The sequence below is a fragment of the Oncorhynchus kisutch genome, unplaced genomic scaffold (genome assembly GCF_002021735.2).
Source record: "Oncorhynchus kisutch isolate 150728-3 unplaced genomic scaffold, Okis_V2 scaffold3448, whole genome shotgun sequence".
Lineage (NCBI taxonomy): Eukaryota > Metazoa > Chordata > Actinopteri > Salmoniformes > Salmonidae > Oncorhynchus > Oncorhynchus kisutch.
In genome coordinates, this window is record NW_022265393.1 from 1 (window position 1) to 14,046 (window position 14,046).

Below are 14,046 nucleotides of genomic sequence, written 5' to 3' on the forward strand. Positions count from 1 at the left end.
CAGAGTTATCAGTCTCTCCCTCTCTCTCTCTCTGTCTCTCTCTCCAGAGGTATCAGTCTCTCTCTGTCTGTCCCTCTCTCTCTGTCTGTCCCTCTCTGTCTGTCCCTCTCTCTGTCTCTCTCTCTGTCTGTCCCTCTCTGTCTGTCTCTCTCTGTCTCTCTCTCTGTCTGTCTCTCTCTCTCTGTCTGTCCCTCTCTCTGTCTCTCTCTCTGTCTGTCCCTCTCTGTCTGTCTCTCTGTGTCTGTCTCTCTCTCTCTCTCTCTCTCCAGAGTTATCAGTCGCTCTCTCTCTCTCTCTCTCTCCAGAGGTATCAGTCTCTCTCCAGTATCAGTGTATCTCAGACTTACCCAGCATCGTTGTCCGTCCTCTTCAGTACTTCGGAGATGTGAGTAAGACTGTGTCTGAACTGAGAGAGAAACTAGAAGACTTCCTTAAAGGAGAATGGACCAAGATCTCCACTACAGGTGTGTTGAAAACAATAAGAACATCAACTTTAGACCATTGAAAGTTCCCTACTAGTCATATACATGTGGAATAGGGTCTGATGATAACATTCCCTCTCTCTGTCAATGTGTTTGTGTGTCTGTAGTGAATATAGTGGATGTTGTACTGCCTCCAGAGCCCAAGACCAGAGAACAGTTGTTACACTGTGAGTCTCTTTATTGTGAAGTAACTAACAGTCTCTTTTTTACTGACACTCCTAACAATCCCTCTAGAAATATATAGCAATAGTAGATCTAATCAAAGACTGGGTATCTATCTGACTCCTCATATTTCTCTGATTTGATCTCTGCTGTGCTCTAATCAAAGACAGGGTAGATACAGTATCTGACTTAACTTATTGTTCCTGACTCCCCTCATTGGTCTCTGCTCTTCTCCCAGATTCCTGTCAGCTCACACTGGACCCAAACACAGCAGGCACACTCCTCTCTCTGTCTAAAGGGAACAGAAAGGTGACACGTACAGGCCAAGTCCAACCATATCCTGACCATCCAGACAGATTCACCAACTGGATTCAGGTTCTGTGTAGAGAGGTCTGTCTGGACGCTGTTACGGGAGTGGAGTGGATGGTGTTGTTGTTGTTACAGCAGTCTCATATAAGACATCAGCAGAACAGGGACAGATGGTGGATTTGGACTCAATAACAAGTCCCTGGAGTTTTAGAGTGCTCTAGTGGTGGTATTGTTTCAGACACAATAATGTTGTGACCTAAAGTATCAGGCCCTCAGTCCTCCAGAGTAGGAGTGTACCTGGATCACAAGGCAGGTACTCTGTCCTTCTACAGTGTCTCTGACACAATGACCCTCCTCCACAGAGTCCAGACCACATTCACTCAGGCCCATCTATTCCTGGGTTTTATGTCTCTGGTTCTGCTGAGCTGGTTAAACTGTAGTAGGGTCACATAGATACTCTAGTCATGCTGGTGTAGTCTATAGCTGAGCTGGTTAACTGTAGTAGGGTCCACATAGATACTAGTCATGCTGGTGTAAGATCATAGCTGAGCTGGTTAAACTGTAGTCGGGTCCACATAGATACTAGTCATGCTGGTGTAGTCTATAGCTGACTGGTTTAACTGTAGTAGGGTCCACATAGATACTAGTCATGCTGGTGTAGTCTATAGCTGAGCTGGTTAAACTGTAGTGGTCACATGATACAGTCATGCTGGTGCAGTCTATAGCTGGCTGGTTAAACTGTAGTAGGGTCCACATAGATACTAGTCATGCTGGTGTAGTCTATAGCTGAGCTGGTTAAACTGTAGTAGGGTCCACATAGATACTAGTCATGCTGGTGTAGTCTATAGCTGAGCTGGTTAAACTGTAGTAGGCTCCACATAGATACTAGTCATGCTGGTGTAGTCTATTGCTGAGCTGGTTAAACTGTAGTAGGGTCCACATAGATACTAGTCATGCTGGTGTAGTCTATAGCTGAGCTGGTTAAACTGTAAACTGATTTGTTATTAATTAAAATTCAATACAATGTTTTAATCTTGTACATTTCCATGAATCATGATGTCTGGTGTTGATGTATATTGGTTGTCATTCAGAACCATTGATATGTTTTCTCAGTTGGTTCTCTGTCTCTATGTAATTCTCCTCAGTATCATTGATCAGCTTGTTGGCTCGGTCCTAATTGATGTGTTCTCTGTCACCTGGAGCTGCATGGAAAATGGTCCAGGAACTAAAGGACAATTCAGGACTAGTCAGCCCACTACAAGCTGGTATCACTTACTTTCTACTAAACTATATGGTTTTGTTTCCCAGACACAGATGAATCCTAGTCCTGGACTAAACAGTATGTTCAATGTAGATGTCCAGGAAACCGGCCCTAAATGTGTCATCTTTCATCCTCCCATACTGCTCAGTCCAGCAACATTAAACCTGTCCAGCAGGTGGTGCTGTTGACCAAACAATAAAACCAGCAGATATCTTGACTTGCCACTCAGTATATCAGTAATGTTCAGAATAGTACTTTAATATCATTGGAGATTGATGGTCTTTTTAATCCACTATCCAGAGTCAGGAACAGATGAAGTTAGGTCTGCTACTGTTCAGTGATTAAATATGATTTATGGTGATGGGAAATAATAAAAAACACTCAACTTCATCTAGTAATAGTTTTCCTTTGTTATTTATTCCAAGGTGTGTCTTTAACTTGTAAATGTATTGTGTGGAGGTGAGCTAGTGGTGTGGCTGATAGAATAGAATGAAAAGGGAGGAGGGGAGGAAGAGGGGAGGAGTGAAGGGCTGTTCAAGAAACCAGATGAGGAAGATGTTCAGGGGAATTACTGTCTCTGGTCCAAATGGTTCCCTATCTGATAGTCCATACTGGTCTTTACTATATAGATGGTTCTACATACAGTACCTGTATTGATGGTCCATACTGGTCTTTAATATGGTTCTACATACAGTATCTGTATTGATAGTCCATACTGGTCTTTACTATGGTTCTACATACAGTATCTGTATTGATAGTCCATACTGGTCTTTACTATGGTTCTACATACAGTATCTGTATTGATAGTCCATACTGGTCTTTACTATCGTCTATAGTCTGGTACAGGTGTCCTCTCCTGCTCTGGTCTGTCTCTCCCAGTCTGGTACAGGTGTCCCCTCCTGCTCTGGTCTGTCTCTCCCAGTCTGGTACAGGTGTCCCCTCCTGCTCTGGTCTGTCTCTCCCAGTCTGGTACAGGTGTCCTCTCCTGCTCTGGTCTGTCTCTCCCAGTCTGGTACAGGTGTCCCCTCCTGCTCTGATCTGTCTCTCCCAGTCTGGTACAGGTGTCCTCTCCTGCTCTGGTCTGTCTCTCCCAGTCTGGTACAGGTGTCCTCTCCTGCTCTGGTCTGTCTCTCCCAGTCTGGTACAGGTGTCCCCTCCTGCTCTGATCTGTCTCTCCCAGTCTGGTACAGGTGTCCTCTCCTGCTCTGGTCTGTCTCTCCCAGTCTGGTACAGGTGTCCTCTCCTGCTCTGGTCTGTCTCTCCCAGTCTGGTACAGGTGTCCTCTCCTGCTCTGGTCTGTCTCTCCTAGTCTGGTACAGGTGTCCTCTCCTGCTCTGGTCTGTCTCTCCCAGTCTGGTACAGGTGTCCTCTCCTGCTCTGGTCTGTCTCTCCCAGTCTGGTACAGGTGTCCTCTCCTGCTCTGGTCTGTCTCTCCCAGTCTGGTACAGGTGTCCCCTCCTGCTCTGATCTGTCTCTCCCAGTCTGGTACAGGTGTCCTCTCCTGCTCTGGTCTGTCTCTCCCAGTCTGGGTACAGGTGTCCTCTCCTGCTCTGGTCTGTCTCTCCCAGTCTGGTACAGGTGTCCCTCCTGCTCTGATCTGTCTCTCCCAGTCTGGTACAGGTGTCCTCTCCTGCTCTGGTCTGTCTCTCCCAGTCTGGTACAGGTGTCCTCTCCTGCTCTGGTCTGTCTCTCCCAGTCTGGTACAGGTGTCCTCTCCTGCTCTGGTCTGTCTCTCCTAGTCTGGTACAGGTGTCCTCTCCTGCTCTGGTCTGTCTCTCCCAGTCTGGTACAGGTGTCCTCTCCTGCTCTGGTCTGTCTCTCCCAGTCTGGTACAGGTGTCCTCTCCTGCTCTGGTCTGTCTCTCCCAGTCTGGTACAGGTGTCCCCTCCTGCTCTGATCTGTCTCTCCCAGTCTGGTACAGGTGTCCTCTCCTGCTCTGGTCTGTCTCTCCCAGTCTGGTACAGGTGTCCTCTCCTGCTCTGGTCTGTCTCTCCCAGTCTGGTACAGGTGTCCTCTCCTGCTCTGGTCTGTCTCTCCCAGTCTGGTACAGGTGTCCTCTCCTGCTCTGGTCTGTCTCTCCCAGTCTGGTACAGGTGTCCTCTCCTGCTCTGGTCTGTCTCTCCCAGTCTGGTACAGGTGTCCCCTCCTGCTCTGGTCTGTCTCTCCCAGTCCTGGTACCGGTGTCCCCTCCTGCTCTGGTCTGTCTCTCCCAGTCTGGTACAGGTGTCCTCTCCTGCTCTGGTCTGTCTCTCCCAGTCTGGTACAGGTGTCCTCTCCTGCTCTGGTCTGTCTCTCCCAGTCTGGTACAGGTGTCCCCTCCTGCTCTGGTCTGTCTCTCCCAGTCTGGTACAGGTGACCTCTCCACTCTCTCTCTCCCCGTAGCTTTGCTCTCCTACATCACACATTTATGACTTGTTGACTGATCTGCTGTTGGACTATTTGATTAGTGATTGTTACTATGTTTGTATTATTATTTAGGATTGTTTTTAGCTCATTTAATGAGGGTTCAGCGTTGTGTTGGCTACATGTCTTAGATTGCTTAATGCTGTGTTTCTCTCAGATCAAAGATGAGGCAATAAAGGATAATGTTGCTGTTCAAAGGTGTAGGAGAAACTACACGCCTGCTCTGTGAATGAGGAAATAGCTGACTGTTTCTCCCTTGAGTTTTGGGAGAAACCACACGCTTGCTCCATAAATGCACGTGAGATCTATGCACATTTCTCCCAAACAACATGGGAGAAATGGGACTCTTGCTCTGACATGTCAGGACTGTTTTCTTGGTACTGAACCGTGTCCCTGGACTTTCCACATCTCCTGAATGTTGTGGCGTTAAAGATTCTGGTGACTATGGATTGTCCTTCAAGTGCTGTCTATAAATCCACATGTTGGATCCATCTAGACTGGCCATTATCTTGCTGCTTCTACGGTCTGGAAATGTGCGATCTGACCCAGGTCCTGACATTCTGTCCAATGAAGTAGTCAGAGCGGCCTGTAGTTTCTGCATGTGAATGTAATAAGTCTGCTGCTGAATTATGATTCTGTGGATATATGGATAAAACCTGCCCACCCTGATGTATTGATGCTTTCTGAAACCTGGCTACAAAAATCTATTAAAGACAAAAATATTGGCATAAATGGTTAGAATGTTTAGGTGCAGATGGTCGATCTAAGGGTGGTGGTGTTGCTGTTTACGTAAAACACAAGTTCTCAGCGGTCTGACTTCTACTAAACCTTGTTGTTATAAACCATCCGATACTGTTTAAATATGGTTGTATCTTGTTGTTATAGACCATCTGATACTGTTTAAATATGGTTGTATCTTGTTGTTATAGACCATCTGATACTGTTTAAATATGGTTGTATCTTGTTGTTATAGACCATCTGATACTGTTGGCTCTCTGGATTGTATTTTCAGATTATCACAGCATGTCAACTCTGAGTTTGTCCTGATGGGTGATCTGAATCAGGACTGGTTAACATCTAGCTCTGATCAACTTTACATTCTATACAATACCTATAATCTCACTCAGATTGTCAACAGTGTAACGAGGTTGAACATAAAGTCTCCTCTGAAATCCTCTTTGATTGATTTGATCTGAACCAAAACTCCTCATCGTTTTAATGCTTCTGGTATTTGATCACTGTGCTATTGCCTGTGTGAGAGATGGTCAAATTCCTAAACATCCTCCACGTGTCATTACGAAAAGAAACAGGAAGCTGTTTGATATTCCAGGTTTTTTACATGATGTATCCAGAATTAAATGGAATAGAATGGAATTAATCCCTGATGTTGAATGAGCCTTTTCTTACTTCCACAATGCTTTCCAGGATGTACGCAATAGGCCCCTTTAAATAAATTCAGGATGAAGGGCAGAGAGAATCCCTGGTTTACTGAGGAACGTACTAAAATCATAAGGGAACTAAATGCTACGTGGGATAAAGCAAGTGGGTCTGGTTCAGCAGATGATTGGATGGCTTTTAAACGTCTGAAATATGGGTGTGGCTTTGATCTGAAAAGTGAAAGCAGACCACTACCTGAAATCTACTTCAGATCATTTAAATAATCCCTCCACATTCTGACAAGTAGTGAAAGGTTTGGAGTGAAAAGAAGATTCACAGCTTCCCAAACTATTGTTGGTCGACACTCAGGAAGTAACTGAGAGAACCTCCATTCTGAAGGCCTTGAATCAGCATTTTATAGATGCAGGCAGTTTATTTAAAAATGCTTTTGTACTGCCTCTCCTGAAAGGTGGAGATCCTTCGCTACTTGACAACTATCGTCCCAAATCAAAACCGTCTGTTCTGTCAAAGGTCCTGGAGTCCTTAGTTAGTAGGTCCTGGAGTCCTTAGTTAGTACGTCCTGGAGTCCTTAGTTAGTAGGTCCTGGAGTCCTTAGTTAGTAGGTCCTGGAGTCCTGGAGTCCTTAGTTAGTAGGTCCTGGAGTCCTTAGTTAGTAGGTCCTGGAGTCCTTAGTTAGAAGGTCCTGGAGTCCTTAGTTAGTAGGTCCTGGAGTCCTTAGTTAGTAGGTCCTGGAGTCCTTAGTTAGTAGGTCCTGGAGTCCTTAGTTAGTAGGTCCTGGAGTCCTTAGTTAGTAGGTCCTGGAGTCCTTAGTTAGTAGGTCCTGGAGTCCTTAGTAGGTCCTGGAGTCCTTAGTTAGTAGGCAGCTAAAGGCCTCCAAGAAAACAACTTCTTTAATGCAGTCAGGCTTTAGGTCTGGACACAGCACTGTTTAAGCTACATGGAGGGTTTTACATGGATGCAGTCAGGCTTTAGGTCTGGACACAGCACTGTTTCAGCTACATGGAGGGTTTTACATGGATGCAGTCAGGCTTTAGGTCTGGATACAGCACTGTTTAAGCTACATGGACGGTTTTACATGGATGCAGTCAGGCTTTAGGTCTGGACACAGCACTGTTTCAGCAACATGGAGGGTTTTACATGGATGCAGTCAGGCTTTAGGTCTGGACACAGCACTGTTTCAGCAACATGGACGGTTTTACATGGATGCAGTCAGGCTTTAGGTCTGGACACAGCACTGTTTCAGCAACATGGACGGTTTTACATGGATGCAGTCAGGCTTTAGGTCTGGACACAGCACTGTTTCAGCAACATGGACGGTTTTACATGGATGCAGTCAGGCTTTAGGTCTGGACACAGCACTGTTTCAGCAACATGGACGGTTTTACATGGATGCAGTCAGGCTTTAGGTCTGGACACAGCACTGTTTCAGCAACATGGACGGTTTTACATGGATGCAGTCAGGCTTTAGGTCCGGACACAGCACTGTTTCAGCAACATGGAGGGTTTTACATGGATGCAGTCAGGCTTTAGGTCTGGCCACAGCACTGTTTCAGCAACATGGACGGTTTTACATGGATGCAGTCAGGCTTTAGGTCTGGACACAGCACTGTTTCAGCAACATGGACGGTTTTACATGGATGCAGTTAGGCTTTAGGTCTGGACACAGCACTGTTTCAGCAACATGGACGGTTTTACATGGATGCAGTCAGGCTTTAGGTCTGGACACAGCACTGTTTCAGCAACATGGACGGTTTTACATGGATGCAGTCAGGCTTTAGGTCTGGACACAGCACTGTTTCAGCAACATGGAGGGTTTTACATGGATGCAGTCAGGCTTTAGGTCTGGCCACAGCACTGTTTCAGCAACATGGACGGTTTTAAGTGACATCCACTGTGCTCTTGACAAGAAGTGTGTCTGTCTTTATTGATTTTTCCAAGGCTTTTGACACTGGAACATGCTGTGTTAGTGCAAAGGTTAAAATGTTGTGGAATTACAAGTCATGATCTAGATTGGTTAATAAATTACCTATCAAATCATACACAACTCCATAGAGTTGTGCTCAGGTGTTCCGCAAGGTTCTATTTTGGGACCACTGTTCCTTTTTGTATACAGCACTGTTTCAGCAACATGGAGGGTTTTACATGGATGCAGTCAGGCTTTAGTTCTGGCCACAGCACTGTTTCAGCAACATGGACGGCAGGTATGATGTACATTACTGGCATCAGGCTTGTTTTTCTCTGGAGGCCAGGAAGGAGCTGGTATGATGTACATTACTGGCGGTTTTAGATTTTAGTGATGTTATATATATGCAGGCCTCAGCCACGACCCTGAGAGCACTTGATTCAGTGTATCATGCAGCCCTCAGGTTCATTACAAATCAGAAACGTCTAACACATCATTGTGATCTCTACAGCGCTGTTGGCTGGTGGTCATCTACCTTGCGTAGGTTTAAACACTGGTATGCACTGATTTATAAGGCCATATTGTAGGTTTAAACACTGGTATACAGTGATTTATAAGCCCATATTGTAGGTTTAACCACTGGTATACACTGATTTATAAGGCCATATTGTAGGCTTAAACACGGGTATACACTGATTTATAAGGCCATATTGTAGGCTTAAACACGGGTATACACTGATTTATAAGGCCATATTGTAGGCTTAAACACTGATATACACTGATTTATAAGGCCATATTGTAGGCTTAAACACTGATATACACTGATTTATAAGGCCATATTGTAGGCTTAACCACTGGTATACACTGATTTATAAGGCCATATTGTAGGCTTAAACACTGGTATACACTGATTTATAAGGCCATATTGTAGGCTTAACCACGGGTATACACTGATTTATAAGGCCATATTGTAGGCTTAACCACTGGTATACACTGATTTATAAGGCCATATTGTAGGCTTAAACACGGGTATACACTGATTTATAAGGTCATATTGTAGGCTTAAACACGGGTATACACTGATTATTATTGGGTAAAATGCCATAGTTATTTTTTAGTCAGGTCAGTAAATAAATATAAATTACGGTCCCATTCTGATTTGCTTCTAACAGAACCAAGAGGTAGAACAGGTCCTGGTTCTAGTTCTAGTTACTAAGCAACGTGGTTCTGGAATTCTCTCCTGAACATTTTAAAATGTGATGATCTAGTTTCCTTGGTGGAGTTTAAACACTTGATCGATGTCTATATCATAGAAGAGTGTTATTGTCTTTAGGCCAGCTGTTATTAGTCAAGATGTTTGTGTTTGTAATGTAATATGTAATTGTTGTACTGTATGTGTGTTTATAGTGTTGTTTAATGTTGTGTTAAATAAAAGGTAAAATAAAAACTATAATTAAAAATCAATACAGATACTGTATGTAGAACCATAGTAAAGACCAGTATGGACTATCAATACAGATACTGTATGTAGAACCATAGTAAAGACCAGTATGGACTATCAATACAGATACTGTATGTAGAACCATAGTAAAGACCAGTATGGACTATCAATACAGATACTGTATGTAGAACCATAGTAAAGACCAGTATGGACTATCAATACAGGTACTGTATGTAGAACCATAGTAAAGACCAGTATGGACTATCAATACAGGTACTGTATGTAGAACCATAGTAAAGACCAGTATGGACTATCAATACAGATACTGTATGTAGAACCATAGTAAAGACCAGTATGGACTATCAATACAGGTACTGTATGTAGAACCATAGTAAAGACCAGTATGGACTATCAATACAGATACTGTATGTAGAACCATAGTAAAGACCAGTATGGACTATCAATACAAAGTGACCATTTAGAATGAGGCCCAGTTCAATGAGAGGAAGTCTTAACAGAACTGGGGATGACAGACAGGAAGTGGGTGGGTGGAGATCTAATATATTTTTGTGCCAAACACAAAAGCATGATATTGTAATACATCTACACCCTTTTCCCTACGTAGAACACTACTTTAGACCTGGTCAGAAGCACCGTAGTGCACTACGTAGGGAATAGGGAACCATTTGGAACAGAGACAGTAATTCCCCTGAACATGTTCCTCTTCCTCTTCTGGTTTCTTGAACAGCCCTTCACTCCTCCCCTCTTCCTCCCCTCCTCCCTTTTCATTCTATTCTATCAGCCACACCACTAGCTCACCTCCACACAATACATTTACAAGTTAAAGACACACCTTGGAATAAATAACAAAGGAAAACTATTACTAGATGAAGTTGAGTGTTTTTTATTATTTCCCATCACCATAAATCATATTTAATCACTGAACAGTAGCAGACCTAACTTCATCTGTTCCTGACTCTGGATAGTGGATTAAAAAGACCATCAATCTCCAATGATATTAAAGTACTATTCTGAACATTACTGATATACTGAGTGGCAAGTCAAGATATCTGCTGGTTTTATTGTTTGGTCAACAGCACCACCTGCTGGACAGGTTTAATGTTGCTGGACTGAGCAGTATGGGAGGATGAAAGATGACACATTTAGGGCCGGTTTCCTGGACATCTACATTGAACATACTGTTTAGTCCAGGACTAGGATTAATCTGTGTCTGGGAAACCAGACCATATAGTTTAGTAGAAAGTAAGTGATACCAGCTTGTAGTGGGCTGACTAGTCCTGAATTGTCCTTTAGTTCCTGGACCATTTTCCATGCAGCTCCAGGTGACAGAGAACACATCAATTAGGACCGAGCCAACAAGCTGATCAATGATACTGAGGAGAATTACATAGAGACAGAGAACCAACTGAGAAAACATATCAATGGTTCTGAATGACAACCAATATACATCAACACCAGACATCATGATTCATGGAAATGTACAAGATTAAAACATTGTATTGAATTTAATTAATAACAAATCAGTTTACAGTTTAACCAGCTCAGCTATAGACTACACCAGCATGACTAGTATCTATGTGGACCCTACTACAGTTTAACCAGCTCAGCAATAGACTACACCAGCATGACTAGTATCTATGTGGACCCTACTACAGTTTAACCAGTTTAACCAACCATGCTGACTACACCAGCATGACTAGTATCTATGTGGACCCTACTACAGTTTAACCAGCTCAGCAGTATCATTATAATCATAGAGACTAAACCCAGGATAGAGGGGCTGAGTGAATGTGGTCTGGACTCTGTGGAGGAGGGTCATTGTGTCAGAGACACTGTAGAAGGACAGAGTACCTGCCTTGTGATCCAGGTACACTCCTACTCTGGAGGACTGAGGGCCTGATACTTTAGTCTCAACATTATTGGTGTCTGAAACAATAACCACCTCTAGAGTACTGTAAACTCCAGGACTTGTTATTGTATCCAAATCCACCATCTGTCCCTGTTCTGCTGATGTCTTTATATGAGACTGCTGTAACAACAACACCAGTCCTCTCCACCTCCCAGTAACAGCGTCCAGACAGACCCTCTCTACACAGAACCCTGCCACCAGTTGGTGAATCTGTCTGGATGGACAGGATATAGTTGGACTTGGCCTGTTACGTGTCACCTTTCTGTTCCCTTTAGACAGAGAGAGGATGTGCCTGCTGTGTTTGGGTCCAGTGTGAGCTGACAGGAATCTGGGAGAAGAGCAGAGACCAATGAGGGGAGTCAGAACAATAAGTTAAGTCAGATACTGTATCTACCCCGGTCTTTGATTAGAGCACAGCAGAGATCAAATCAGAGAAATATGAGGAGTCAGATAGATACCCAGTCTTTGATTAGATCTACTATTGCTATATATTTCTAGAGGGATTGTTAGGAGTGTCAGTAAAAAGAGACTGTTAGTTACTTCACAATAAAGAGACTCACATTGTAACAAACTGTTCTCTGGTCTTGGGCTCTGGAGGCAGTACAACATCCACTATATTCACTACAGACACACAAACACATTGACAGAGAGAGGGAATGTTATCATCAGACCATATTCCACATGTATATGACTAGTAGGGAACTTTCCATGGTCTAAAGTTGATGTTCTTATTGTTTCAACACACCTGTAGTGGAGATCTTGGTCCATTCTCCTTTAAGGAAGTCTTCTAGTTTCTCTCTCAGTTCAGACACAGTCTGACTCACATCTCAAAGTACTGAAGAGGACGGACAACGATGCTGGGTAAGTCTGAAGATACACTGATACTGGAGAGAGACTGATACCTCTGGAGAGAGAGAGAGACTGATAACTCTGGAGAGAGAGAGAAAGACTGATAACTCTGGAGAGAGAGAGAGAGAGACTGATAACTCTGGAGAGAGAGAGAGACTGATAAACTCTGGAGAGAGAGAGAGACAGGGAGAGGAGACAGAGAGAGAAACAGAGAGAGACAGGAGACAGAGAGAGAGAGAGACAGAGAGAGGAGAGACAGAGACAGAGAGAGACGAGAGACATAGAGAGAGGACGGACGAGAGAGAGGAGGGGCGGACAGAGAAGAGTTGGGGCGGGGCGGACAGAAGAGAGAGAGGGACGGACGGACAGAGAGAGGAGAGGTGCGGACGGACAGAGAGAGAGAGAAGGAGACAGAGAGAGAGAGAGAGACGGACTGGAGACAGATGAGAGAAGAGAGAGACTGACGAGAAGAGAGACGGAACGTACAGAGAGAGAGAGACGGACGGAGAGAGAGAGAGAGAGAGACGGACAGAGAGAGAGAGAGACGGACGGACAGAGAGAGAGAGAGACGGACGGACAGAGAGAGAGAGAGACGGACGGACAGAGAGAGAGAGAGAGACGGACAGAGAGAGACGGACAGACAGAGAGAGAGACGGAAAGAGAGAGAGAGACGGAAAGAGAGAGAGAGACGGACAGAGAGAGAGAGGGACGGACAGAGAGAGAGGGACGGACAGAGAGAGAGAGGGACGGACAGAGAGAGAGAGGGACGGACGGACAGAGAGAGAGAGGGACGGACAGAGAGAGAGAGGGACGGACGGACAGAGAGAGAGAGGGACGGACAGAGAGAGAGAGGGACGGACAGAGAGAGAGAGAGAGGGACGGACAGAGAGAGAGAGGGACGGACGGACAGAGAGAGAGAGGGACGGACGGACAGAGAGAGAGAGGGACGGACAGAGAGAGAGAGAGAGGGACGGACAGAGAGAGTGGGACGGACAGAGAGAGAGAGAGAGAGGGGCGGACAGAGAGAGAGAGAGAGAGGGGGCGGACAGAGAGAGAGAGAGAGAGGGCGGACAGAGAGAGAGAGAGAGGGGCGGACAGAGAGAGAGAGAGAGGGGCGGACAGAGAGAGAGAGAGAGGGACGGACAGAGAGAGAGAGAGAGAGAGAGAGAGAGAGGGGCGGACAGAGAGAGAGAGAGAGAGGGGGCGGACAGAGAGAGAGAGAGAGGGGCGAAGAGAGAGAGAGAGAGGGGCGGACAGAGAGAGAGAGAGAGAGGGGCGGACAGAGAGAGAGAGAGAGGGGGGAAGAGAGAGAGAGAGAGGGACGGACAGAGAGAGAGAGAAAGGGACGGACAGAGAGAGAGAGAGGACGGACAGAGAGAGAGAGGGACGGACAGAGAGAGAGAGGGACGGACAGAGAGAGAGAGGGACGGACAGAGAGAGAGAGGGACGGACAGAGAGAGAGAGGGACGGACAGAGAGAGAGGGACGGACAGAGAGAGAGAGAGAGGGCAGAGGAGAGAGAGAGAGAGAGGGACGGACAGAGAGAGAGAGAGAGGGACGGACAGAGAGAGAGAGAGAGGACGGACAGAGAGAGAGAGGGACGGACGGACAGAGAGAAGGGAGGACGGACAGAGAGAGAGAGGGACGGACAGAGAGAGAGAGAGGGACGGACAGAGAGAGAGGGACGGACAGAGAGAGAGAGAGAGAGGGGCGGACAGAGAGAGAGAGAGAGAGGGGCGGACAGAGAGAGAGAGGGGCGGACAGAGAGAGAGAGAGAGGGGCGGACAGAGAGAGAGAAGAGAGGGCGGACAGGAGAGAGAGAGAGGGACGGACAGAGAGAGAGAGAGAAGAGAGAGAGAGGGACGGACAGAGAGAGAGAGAGGGACGGACAGAGAGAGAGAGAGAGACG

The 14,046-nt window shown here is 45.7% G+C and overlaps 1 long non-coding RNA gene across 1 annotated transcript; it reads left to right on the forward strand.

Annotated features, from left to right (window-relative positions):
• The first annotated feature begins 322 nt into the window (after window positions 1–322).
• On the forward strand, window positions 323–1,048 carry LOC116371633 (uncharacterized). Its single transcript, XR_004208972.1, has 3 exons — window positions 323–464; window positions 590–649; window positions 883–1,048. It is a non-coding gene; the product is annotated as an uncharacterized LOC116371633 (long non-coding RNA).
• The last annotated feature ends 12,998 nt before the right edge of the window (window positions 1,049–14,046 follow it).